This window comes from Crinia signifera, chromosome 12 (genome assembly GCF_055691185.1).
Source record: "Crinia signifera chromosome 12, ASM5569118v1, whole genome shotgun sequence".
Taxonomy (NCBI): domain Eukaryota; kingdom Metazoa; phylum Chordata; class Amphibia; order Anura; family Myobatrachidae; genus Crinia; species Crinia signifera.
Window position 1 is genome coordinate 54007638 of NC_139228.1, and position 12511 is coordinate 54020148.

Sequence of the window (12511 nt, forward strand, 5' to 3'; positions counted from 1 at the left end):
GTCGTCCTGGTGTGTACCCAGCATTAGAAAAACCCTTCCTCTTTACAAGTGTTGCTCAACTCAGGGCTTTATACAATATATATATATAGTCAGAAGACACAATACAAGGAATAGACAAAAGTACTTAGGCGCGTATCTAGATTTGTTCTACGAAATAAATTTATTTAAAAAGTGGGAAGTTTAAATAATATTTTATAAAGCTGTGGGGTTTTGGCGTGATGGTGTCTCCACGCCCAATAATTTTAACTTTTCTCTGTTCACCCCTAGGTGAAGAGGACAGAGTAAACTAATGGCGCCCATACATCAGCAATCACAATTAATTGCTTCTCAGATCCAGTGATTTTTTTTTCTCCAGATAAATGGTTTCTTCAATCTATTTGACTTGCCCATAAACTACAGATTTGTTTCAGTGATCGGCAGATTTTTCCTGTAATACAATGCCCACACATACAAAAATGAAACTCCAATAAAACTAGATTTTTAAACATGTTTAAAAATCTGATTCAGCAATCGATTGGGGATCCCTATTGATTTTTGATTGGGATTGCCAAAAGGGGGAGCCCACACATTAAAGATTAATTGTGGCAATCATCTCCAGAGCAGAGGATTGTCACAATTAATTGCTGATGTATGGGGCCCATAAGATATAAGACACAGGTGGAAGCACAGCGCTAATTATTTATATAAAAAAAAACTAGTACAATTGGCTGATACACATGTACCAATATATAAAATATTTTTTTTTATTGAATAAACAATGCTAATAAATAAACATATAATAATGATGTGTATATATAGTTGTCATCTATCAGTTTATAAAATGACAATACATATATCAATATATTACATGCAAAAAAGAAATATATAACTTAACAATGATGTAAATAAAATACAATGTCTCAGTATCTAAAAATGACTTTGTTTCCAATATAGTGTGCCCTGTGCACAAAAATGTCAGTCCACCAGGCAAATTCCTTCTTAGATGGACAAAACCGTGTGCACTGCACACGGGGTAGATATATTGCTCAGTTTCTCCTTTTCATCAGTGAGCAGAGATAGTCGCTGATGAAAGGGAACCTCTGCCGGCGGTTCTGCGACCAGCGATTAGAGTGGGGCTGAAAATGGGAGCGCGCACCCGGCGATTTATCGCTGGGGCACACTCTCATCACTGGCAATATTTCCAGCGATTTCAGCCCTTATTGCGCCCACGTGTACACAGCTTAACATCTACCCCACCTGCAGTGCACATGGTTTTGTCCATCTAAGAAGGAATTTGACAGAAGGAGTGATCTGGAATAAGGGGCGCATTTATCATTAGAACACGATGCCGGCACGGTGACATCGCCGGACATCGCATTGCGGTACCCTGCAATACCGCCGGAATTTATCATCTGGCAGGGACAGGGCTCCTAAAAAGCCCGTCCATGTGATGCCCGGAGCCGGAACCGGGGGGGTCTGCGCATGCACGGTAACGTGCTGACCGCACTGCCGCTCGGGCAGTGCGATATGTAGCCATGGGCTATAATGGGCTATCGCCATACCAGAATGGTGATAGCCCAGGGATGCGAAGCCGGGCTGCCCGATGTTAATACATCGGGCAGCTTTGGATCCCCTATAGAAACCTATGGGGGATGCTGCAGGGGGGGATCGCAGCAGGGATCGGAGATTCCTGCTGCGGTCCACGGTGATACATTAGGGGGATACTTAATATTTGCGGTTAACCCCCGAAAACGGGTATTTTCGGGGATTTAGCCGCAAAAATTACTTGATAAATGGGCCCCTAAAGCCCTATGTGTTCCTTGCCAGTCAGATAAATGAATACTGAAGCCTGCACTGTGCCGCTGGTGTCCGCTGTGGTGTCAGGACTCAACACTCCATAGCAGGGGTCCAAATTAACGGAGCTGGCCTGGTGTAGGCAGGCAAGTGTACCGGGGGTCAGGGCGGCGTCTCACACCCGCCACGTAACAAGATGATGGTAAGCCCAGTAGAAGGGACACAGCAGCTCTCACGAAGCTAGTGATTCCTTATCCAGTCATATACAGAGGTAACGCTGTTTCCCTTTATACTGTAAATACATTTAACTGCATCTTAAATATATTGGGAAGTACAAGGGGTAAGGGTAACCCACTGAGAAAGAGCAAACCGAGATGAGACACGGCGGAGAGCCGACACATAAAAGCATGCACAGAGTGGCAAGGGGGAAGACCCAGTGGAGATATGGACAATGCTGGCAGCAGACAAGGTGTAAGAGCTTTGGGCTGCTGTAAGCCCAGGTGCAAGTGACGACAGCGGCGGATATGAGATCACCGGTTATGATGGGCTTCCACATACAGACGTACAGATTTCTAGTATACACAGGTATGTCCTCGTATTACAATAAGATTAGTAAGCAGGCTGTCTAGGCCATACGGAAAGGGAGCACAGAAACACATCCAGCTCAGAGCCATAGTCCCCTGCATCTCCTCCTAGGCTGGAAGGTGTCACTAATTGGTCAGTGATTTCTGATGAGGGGATGAACTTTGGCAGGAATATGGTAGTGTGCAGAGCAGCTTGCCAATGATTTTATGAGCAAACAAACAACAGATAAATGTGTGTTGTGTGTTTAGAACAGCAAGTAAACGAGACCGATAAATCATTTACATATCAGCATATTTTCTTTTGGTTCCTTTTCAGGATGAGAAGTGTCGTCGCGACAGATGTAACGGCCTCCGAGGATTGGAGAGGAGAGCGCCGGGGGGGACAAGCCTGTGCAGATCAAAAGGCAACAAAGCCACGTCCAATGTCTCACTAGAGATATAATTATCCCATCAACACCATGGGATTCCTTGTTCCCCAACTTGCAAATCGCAGGAACGACATCTATAACGGGGTCTAGTCTCCAGCAGACCCCCTCCCGTGTATCTGCATGTAATTAGTAGTCTCTGTTGTCATGGCGGAGGGTATGCGCAGGGTTAAAAATTTGTCACAGTTCCATAAAAAGCATTTTACTGATAAAAGCCGGACTGCAGAGGAAAACATGTTGTTGCATCACCCCGCAGCGAGATAAGATGCACGCGTCCCCGCAGACAGTGCTGGCATTAGGGATCAGTGGGACAGAAGCGTTTGAAGAAAAATATCAAAGCGATTTTGGCTCCTTAGATTGTTAGCCCATTTTCCGTCTTCAAAGGAGATACATCGAGAAGTACACAGTGTTTTCTGTAGGCCGGAGAGGAAGAGGTGAATGGCGCACCGGCCTAAGGTGTGACAAGGTTTTGCAAAACATCAGCCTCTCTTCCGCGCAGTTGCTCCTGGTTACGGCTTAAGGCCCCCATACACTAGCCGATTTTGGTCAGATTTCAGCCAGATCAGTCGGATCTGGCCGAAATCGGACCAAAATCTGCTAGTTTTGATGTCCCCTCAGATCTGATGCGCGGTCCCGTGCGCATCGGATCTGCGTCGGGTGGTCGGACCTGCTGCACGTCCGACCACCCGACTTGGGACCTAGTGGGGCGGCGCGGCGGTGGAGGGAGCAGGGGGGCTGGGGACGCTGCGGGGGACACAGGCGGCATAGAGCCGGGCAGGGGGAGCCGGCCGGGAGCTGTCAGTAATGAATAAAAAAAAAAAGCCCATACAATGAATGGGCGGCCTGTGATTGGCTGAGCGCTCTCTCAGCCAGTCAGCAATTGGCTGAGAGAGCGCTCAGCAGCCAATCACAGGCTGCCCATTCATTGTATGGGCTTTTTTTTTTATTCATTACTGACAGCTCCCGGCCGGCTCCCCCTGCCCGGCTCTATGCCGCCTGTGTCCCCCGCAGCGTCCCCAGCCCCCCTGCTCCCTCTACCGCCTCAACGCTGTCCCCCGCAGCGTCCCTAGCAGCGGGGGACACAGACGTGTCCCCAGCAGCGGGGGACACAGACGTGTCACCAGCAGCGTCCCCAGCCCCCCCTGCTCCCTCTACCGCCTCGCACAGACGCTGTCCCCCGCAGCGTCCCCAGTAGCGGGGGACACAGATGTGTCCCCCGCAGCGTCCCCAGCCCCCCTGCTCCCACCTCTGTAGCCCCCCCCCCCCCCCCTGCTCCCCGGGTTTTTTACATGTGATAAATCGAGACGATTTATCACATGTAAAAAATGGCACATCAAGTGCCAATCTAATCAAGCTCCCCCGGGGAGCAGCCGGGGAAGCTCAGGGGGAAGTCGGGGGCGACTTGTCCTAAGGACAAGTCGCCCTACCTTAGGACAAGTCGCCCTAGTGTATGGGGGCTGAGTGAAATCCCACCCTGTGCAAGTCTGGGAATTGCTGTGCTTGAATATGAGATGTTGCCCATAGCAACCAATCAGATTCTACTTATTTATTTAGCACCTTCTGGAAGATAATAGAGGGCCAGATGCACTAAGCTTCAAAAGTGATAAAATGGAGAGTGATAAATAACCAACCAATCAGCTTCTAACTTCCATGTCACAGACTGGGTTTGAAAAATGTCAGGCAGGAGCTGATTGGTTGGTTGTTTATCACTCTCCATTTTTTCACTTTTGATGCTTAGTGCATCTGGCCCAGAATCTGGTTGCTATGGGCAACATCCCATCTTCAATAAAACACCCATCAGCAGCATAATTTTGTGCGGCAATTGCAATTTATGTTTGTGAATTCACTTATAAAGGAATTTATCATCTGTGAACAGACAATCAATTAGTTTTCCTGTCTTACACAGTACAGTGAGGTAGAGCTCACTACACCAGGTTCTCAAACTCGGTCCTCGGGCCCACACAGCACATGTTTTGCAGGTCTCCGCACAGAATCACAGGTGAAATAATTAGCTCCATCTGTGTATCTTTTAAAATGTGTCAGTGATTAATGAATGCACCTGCTGGGTGACCTGGAAAACGTGAACTGTGTGGGGTCTTGAGGACCGAGTTTGAGATCACCTGCTCTAGGGGATGCGTGTTTCTAGGCCAACCTTCACAGACCAAGCGATACAAGTGTTGATCCTTGATGTGAGTATATGAAGTGCCTGGGCCTATCCACCCTGGGAGAAACAGACAGCTCCAGACGCCAGCTAATTGGGAACAATCCATTGCTCGGCTGATACAATACCCGAAGGACAAGACTGAAGAAAGGCTTACTTAGCGGTAGTGTTGCTGTCAGATTAGAGGCAGGAATCCGTGTCCGGATGGAACCACCAGTGCTGCTCCGGTCTATCGCCAGGGCGGAAAAGCTTGTTAGATCAACACCTGCGACGTTCTATAAAAGCATCTGCCTGTTGGGCGCATCTGTACACAGGATGCCTCATTGTGTGGCGCTGCAGAACGCTGTGCTAATATGGAGTCACGGAAGGCGGCGTGCTTGCAACTGTACCTTCTCAGCAGCTATCGATCGCTTTGCCGGCATAAGAAAAGGGTCTTCAATCAATTTATGAACAGAATCACAAAAATGGCGCTCACTGGGATTATATGATCAGTGAAATGAACACAACACGCGAGAAATATTTATGCGTCAGTTCATCAGATGCTAAATCGCAGTCCAGTATTCTGGCTGATACGTGCGTCGGATTTGGTAACCTATCATCAATCGGCGGCCCATGATGTCTCGCCAGACATCACAACTTTTACATTCTCAGCGTTTGGTGTCTCAGAACTGTTCTGCTGGTCACCACTCGGGAAGCAGTCGGCAGATCGACAATAAATGTTCGACAGTCAATAGGCTGACACGTGAAAAAGGTCAACATACCTTAGGTCGACATGGAAAAGGTTGACATGAGTTATTCCCGAACAGGTTTTTTTTTACAACTATCCATTCATGTGGACACAAGGGTGAAAAGGGAGAAGTAAAGAGGAAAAAAAAGATAAGTCAAAGTACTCCATTAAAAGTCATTGCCGGTTTAAGCACGAGGGGACAGGGGCGGTAACCCTGGGGCCCCCACACATCAGGGGGTGGCAGGGGCAGGCGGCAGTGGCGTAACAGTAGCTCCGCAGACCCCACGGTTGCTTGGAGGCGCAAGGTAACTTTGGGTGCCGCAGGGTCTGCGGAAGCTATTGTTAATTGGGCCGCCGCCGCATCTCTGCCGAGTCCCGGTGCTCCTGCTGCTCCTCCTGTTATCTGTAAAATGGCAGCCCCCCTTCACAGCAAACAGTTATTAAGGATGCTAGAGGAGGCGGAGACCTCCTCTTGCATCCTAAATAATTGTCTGCTGTAAGGCGGTGGCCATTTTGTGTGGGACATTCTAACAAGAGGAGCAGGAGTACCGGGACTGATAGCAGGTCCAGGAAGCCGGTATTGTCAGCGCGGCGGAAGAAGAGGCAGCAGTGAGGGGGTGAGTAGAGTAAGGGGGCGAGGTGGGGTGCAGAAATTTTAGTGGCTGGGGAGTGCCCCATTTCTATATACACCACTGGTCAGTGGTGGGGTCCCTGCAGCGGATGGGAAGTCAGTGGCGGGGTCCCTGCGGCAGATGGTAACTAGTAGTGCTACCTGCTGCCCAGGTACCACCTGCCTCCGTGGGGGCTGCCCTGCAATTTTGTTGTCCAGGGCCCCCACAGACCTTAATCCAGCCCAAAGCTGAGACAGGAGTTACAGTGACTTCCATACTATGGATACATGTAGAGACATTTATTTGGTTTATTCCTAGATTGCTGTCACTGGTTTCTTACAGTACAGATGGGCATAGTCAGTGTGCGCCCCCGATAACATCGCAGCTACACAATGAAGCATTAAGTAGCACAATACGGAATCAGTATGAAATCCCGGCGGTCGGAATCCAGACGGTCAAAATACTGATGCCGGAATCCTGACCGCCGCAATGCCAACAAGGGGGGGCCGTGGATCGCTGCGCTCGCCATACAGCGTGCCCGGTGCCTGGCTACGCTCGGCACACTATTTTATTTAAAGTGCCGGCATTGTGGTGGTCGGGATTCCGGCGTCGGTATTTCAACCGCCTGGATTTTCACCGCATCCCCACAATACACATGTCTGATATCCATGAGGTTACACTGATGACATGTAACGTTACTCCGCTCTGTCACTTGGCCTGCTCATTTGCATACAACTCCTCATTACCATACTGGTCATGACATTGTGACGAGCCAATAAAAAGACAGCTGGTTTATTTTGTCCACTAAATATGCTGCCATGGAATTAATAATACATTATTGTGGGACCAGTGCAACTGGCTCTGCCCCTAGGTTGCTCGTTTGTGTGTTTTAGGCGGGCCAGGGCTGCGACGTACTGCCGGGGGTTAAACCATCCAACAAATGCATTCATTAGAGGACAGCTGAGGTTTGTGCATTGGCTGGGAGCACGGCGGAAGCATAAGTATGCAGAACGGCTGCTTTGCATGGAGGAGGAACGTCATTAATACGGAGACAGCGAGAGCAGAAGTGCGCTGCAGCGCCACAATTGGTCTCCGATGAATGAAACTTTATTTTCATCGGGGAAATTTTCAATGGTTAATTTATGCGCATCATCCCATATTGTTTGACACTGTGATTTGTGTGTCGATTATAAGCGCACAAGGAATGAGGCACAATAGCAAATCAGAGGCATTGAGGAATCAGGGGGTGATCCGAGGACGCTCTCCAAGGTGTTATGCTGAGGATTTATAGATTTTCCAGCACTTTGTGCGGAGCTTACACAACACAAGAGCTTTAAAACTGCAGATTCAGCCTGGTAATGTTGTAGCAGCAATACACATGTGCGCTGAGCGGCCATATCCCGATGCAAATCGGGTGGCAGTATGTGACTGGGCACAGTACCAGCGCCTAGAACCCCATATGTATGAACATTTTAGCAAAGAGACGTCCTTTGCGATGATCGGACTTCCGGGTTAAGGCCCCAGCGTCCTAACGGCGCATGCGTCTGGGAGTCCTGGGGGAGATCCGTTGGATCCTTCACAGCAGGGATCTGATCTGATGATGGTGCTGCCCGCTGCATCCAAGCCACACAATCAATCACATTCCAGACTTGGTGCATATGTGGAGTACGGCCAAAGCTCAGAATATGGCATCTCACCCATTATGTAAAACAATGAATCCATTGGGCAGAGAGGTCACCTGACACCTTATCCAAAGTGCCGCATGACCCTGTAGGATAAGCAGGTAGTGGCACCACAAGCTAGGCCTGCACCAACGCACCATGTGATAGTGGTTCTGGTTTATAGATCTACAGTGTCTAGATAGACAGTCAATAAGTTCACGGCAAAAGGTCGACAGGGTCAAAAGGTCAACATGAACATGGTCAACATGCAATAGGTTGACAAGGTCAAAAGTGCGGCAAGTTTCGTGATTTTTTCAGGCCTGTTCCTACTTTATAAAGTATGCAAAACTCGTGTCGACCTCTTAATGTGTTTACTGGTTTCATGTTGACCCTATCAACCTATCCCATGTCAACCTTTGCATTTCGACTTTTTTGGGGTCTACCTATTGACTGTATAACTAGACACTGTCTGTCTACCTAATAATCCACGCCCACAGGTCAGCAGACCCCAGGACCCCACAGCCAGCCACAGCCCCTGGACCTGGCAGCAATCATCAAGACCAGAGCTATCACAGGCTTAAAAAGGAGAATAGTGAGGGGGGGACAGGATAGACGCCCCATGAGTACCACAACTTTGTAATCATGGCAGTGACTCCCAGTCCCCCACCATTGGTTATTCCATTCACACTACACCTAGAGGCTTCTGTATCCTGTTACTATACACATCTCCAGCTCCCTAGTGAGGTCAGACAACCCAGTGGAGGAACTTGTGGGTTGTGGGCCCAAGTGCAAAAATATAATTTTGGCCCCCTCCTCCACTCTAACCAAAGTTTACTATATGCAACACAGCAGTGAATGACAAGGAGAGGCAGAGGGTGACAGGGAGACATGGGGGAATAGGGTAACAGGTAGAGGCAGAGGGTGATGAAGAGGAAAGGGGAGGCAGGTAGAGGCAGAAGGGGGAGGGGGCAGAGTTCGACAGGGAGAGGCAGGGGAAGGTAGTGTGTGACATGGGGGGGGGGGGGGGCAGAATGTCACAGGGAGGGGCAGAGGATGATGGGGGAGGTAGAGGATGACAGGTGGAGGTAGAGTGTGGCAGGGAGAGGCAGAGGATGACAGGGAGAGGCAGGGGGAGGTAGAGTGTGACATGGGGAGGCAGAGTGTAACAGGGAGGGGCAGAGTGTGACAGGGAGAGGCAGAGGATGACAGAAAGAGACATGGGAAAGCATAGTGGCAGGGAGAGGCAGAGGATGACAGGGGGAGGTATAGTGTGAGAGCCAAAGGAAAACAATGGGTGAGAGGAAGAGGGTAACAGGGGGAGCAGTGGGCCCCTTAGTCCTCAGGGGCCCAGGTGCACTGCACCAATGGTAGTTTAGCCGCTGAGACAACCAGTCTGCAGAACAGCGCAGCTTCAAGCCCCCCGTATAACCCTCAGTGCGCAGGCCATCTCATCATCCAACAGTATTTTACTTCGCTGAATGCATTATTAATTCTTGTTCATGACTTAAATGAGATAGAAAAAAAAATATCTGCAATGATTTTTTGTAAAATTATTCCTCAGCTGAGGGATTAAATCCATTCGGATTTGCTGCGAGATCCCGGAACTTGAAGGCGAGCTCCAGGACGCACCTGTGTCACTACGATGCCCGGCACCGTTCTGTGGCAGGATACGTTATACTTGGCTATGAATGGGTTACACTTGTCAGATGGAATAAAACGTTGCAGTCCCATTATTGCGATTGGATATAAATATTACACAATTAAGCTGTAATGCGCCGAGGAGAGGAGAGTGAAATGTTGGCAGACGTGGAACTATCAGCATTGGCTGAACGCTGGGCATCTTACTGGGCAGCAGAACACCCTCATCTGTTCTCCTGCCCAAGGCGGCTGCAGATGCAGAGGATGAAATGAAAGGTTATGTACTTTTTAGTACACTGCAAACATAATTAGTGATTATGTACAAATTACCACAATCACATCACACTACAATAAGTAGCTTCCTAATTGAATACATTATTGGGCACTGAGGACCTCTGCCAAGTGCCCGTGCTGGTCCTGAGGATGAGAAATATGAGATGCTCACTTTCCATGCCATCTTATACCCATTTATAAACTTTGCCTGGGATATAGGGATTGCCATAGGGAGTGTGCCATGGCAGAAGAAGGTCACTGCTGGCATCCTTGCACACATATAGAGTGGGTTTTTTGTTTTTAAGTCCCGGGCTTTGGTGCGGTAGGTAATGCTAGTTGGCATTACCCTATTAAAGGCTGTGCGTTTCTTTCCAGATGCATGTTGTCAGAGGGATCCGACCCCTCCCAGTATTCCTGCTGCCCCGGAGATCAGTGGGTCCAGTGCCGCCTTCTACACAGTGACTGGAGCCAGATGCTGCAGGTAATGTTACAGAGCAGCACACGGCTTCTATCACTTAGCAGGAGCTGGCAATTTAGTGTCACCCCTCGGCCGATACCCCCCTTGTGACTCCACTATGTGTCAGTCAGTAATGCCCACACCTGGTGTGTGTGTGTGTGTGTGTGTCTGTTCACCCGGTATGCATTCGGACACTGTTGGACCAAATTGGATGAAACCAATGCGATGTGGCTTGATTGGGTCCAGAATAAATTTACGGACCCAATCGTAAACCCAACAAATCTGGCCCCTACACAAAGTGGGTCAGGGAAGCAAGATATGCAAAGTTGCATAACATACGAGGGGAGAGGAGGTAGAGGACATGGGTTTTAAGAAAAAAAATGTGCCTAGAACCGGGAGCCGACCACAGAACAGTGTATGCCGGGCACACCAGGAGCATGGAGACAGGTGTATGCGAGTGCACCAGGGGCCTGGGGAGCATGTTCAGGGCCCTCTGCTGGATGGATTTGGATGGAAACTTGCCGGTTGGTAAATGGTCTGGGATGCCTAATAGAGTGGCCAGGACCTCTGTCCGATGTCAAGTTGGTGTATGCCAGCAGATCATTGACGCGGGGAAGCGTGTTCTGGGCCTTCCACTTGATGAATTTCACAGTCGCATGACAATTGGTCTGGGATGCCTAAATAAGTGCTGGGGTTCCTGGTTTCAAAAATACCCCAAAAAATACAAAATTCCAAAAATAAATAATTTTTATAAAGTTCCAAAAATACCAAAAAAAATTTACAAAATACCACATATACAGAGAAAAGGCATTGAAAAAAGATTTCTGTTCAAAGTCTGGGGATTATGGCTACAGGCGAAACCCCATCAACACAGATGCCACCAATCAGCCATCTCTGTGTTCTATTGGACGAGATGTAACGCTTAACACAACAGAGGTATAAAGAAATGCTAATTGCACAACAAACCTGAACAACGCTGGATACCTCAGCTAGTGTGCCATCAAAAGCTCAATAATAATGGCAATTATTACAAATATAATCAATAATGGTAGAAACAAAGTTGGTGCAACAGATAAGGAGTCTTTGGTTGCTTTTCAGGCATGGTTTGTGTTCTAACAGGATAATGCAGGGTTAACACACACAGGCTACGCTCAGTTGCCAAAAATGCCCAAAGCAAAGTTAAATTTAAAACCTGCATATTGTTCCCAGCACAAGGAACCGCGAGGCCCCTGATCTGTACAGAACAAATCAAGTCCGCCGGATAAATCCTCGCCCTCTTCTGCACCCTTCACAGAACCGTCATACAGGACACCTAGTACTCCTACTAAATGTGCCATCGCCAACATACTACACTCTTTCTAATATCTTCCCCTCTATGGTGGTGGTGCATCTAGAGGCGAACCGGTGTGGAAAAGTCTGCGTACGGATTTAAAAGACATTCCTAAGAAAAGCTAAGACTTAAACTAAACACCTTGCTGAGGCCTCTAAACAGCCTGTCCTCGCCGTTACTGGCTCCATTAAGCAGCGAGTTGTTTATGTGTGGGAAGCCGGCGCAAGATGAGTTTAATTTTGGAGAGGTTTTCTGGAGAGCGGCCAGCTTTAAGGAGGCTACTGTAATTAAGGCTCAGTGAAGGGTCTAAACATTGGAGCGATGCCTTTGGCGTGTGAGAGAGATAGACAGTCTGTCATTTAGCCGCTTCACCAGCTTTGCTGAGGAAGGAACAGCTAATTCCGGGAATAGCCGATCCCGCTGAATGAGGAGGAAAATCAGCTCTTAGGGAAGAAAGACTTTATTAATAGCACTCTGTAACATTGCTACAGTACTTGAGGAGATACATGCACCCTATGTTTAATTTGAGCATGCTAAGATGAAGTGCGCTCAGATGGGTACAACAGGCAAGCCTGGGTGTGAGTCGCTCAGATGGGTACAACAGGCAAGCCTGGGTGTGAGTGTGGTCATGGCGGCATTGCACACCAACTGTTTAGTGGTGGAACAATTCACTCTTTGAGTTCCATGTTTAGTGGTCCATATTTATTAAAACACTTTTATAAAAAAAAGAAATGAGTAAGTAATATTGATCCAGTGTCTACACATATGCAGCGAAATGTAGCAGGGACTGAGTTCTCCGGCGGTGCAGGATGCCGGCCAAAGTCTTTTTTGTTTTCAAAGCGTATAATGTTTTTGCCTTGTAAATGGTTGC

General features: G+C 48.4%; 1 long non-coding RNA gene across 1 annotated transcript in view; it reads right to left on the reverse strand.

Moving 5' to 3' along the window:
• Nucleotides 1–5493, reverse strand: part of LOC146049885 (uncharacterized) — a 46607-nt gene extending 41114 nt beyond the window's left edge. Inside the window, exon 1 of the long non-coding RNA XR_014466225.1 lies at nucleotides 5101–5493. This is a non-coding gene — a long non-coding RNA (uncharacterized LOC146049885). The remainder of the gene's footprint in view (nucleotides 1–5100) is intronic.
• Between the last annotated feature and the right edge of the window lie 7018 nt (nucleotides 5494–12511).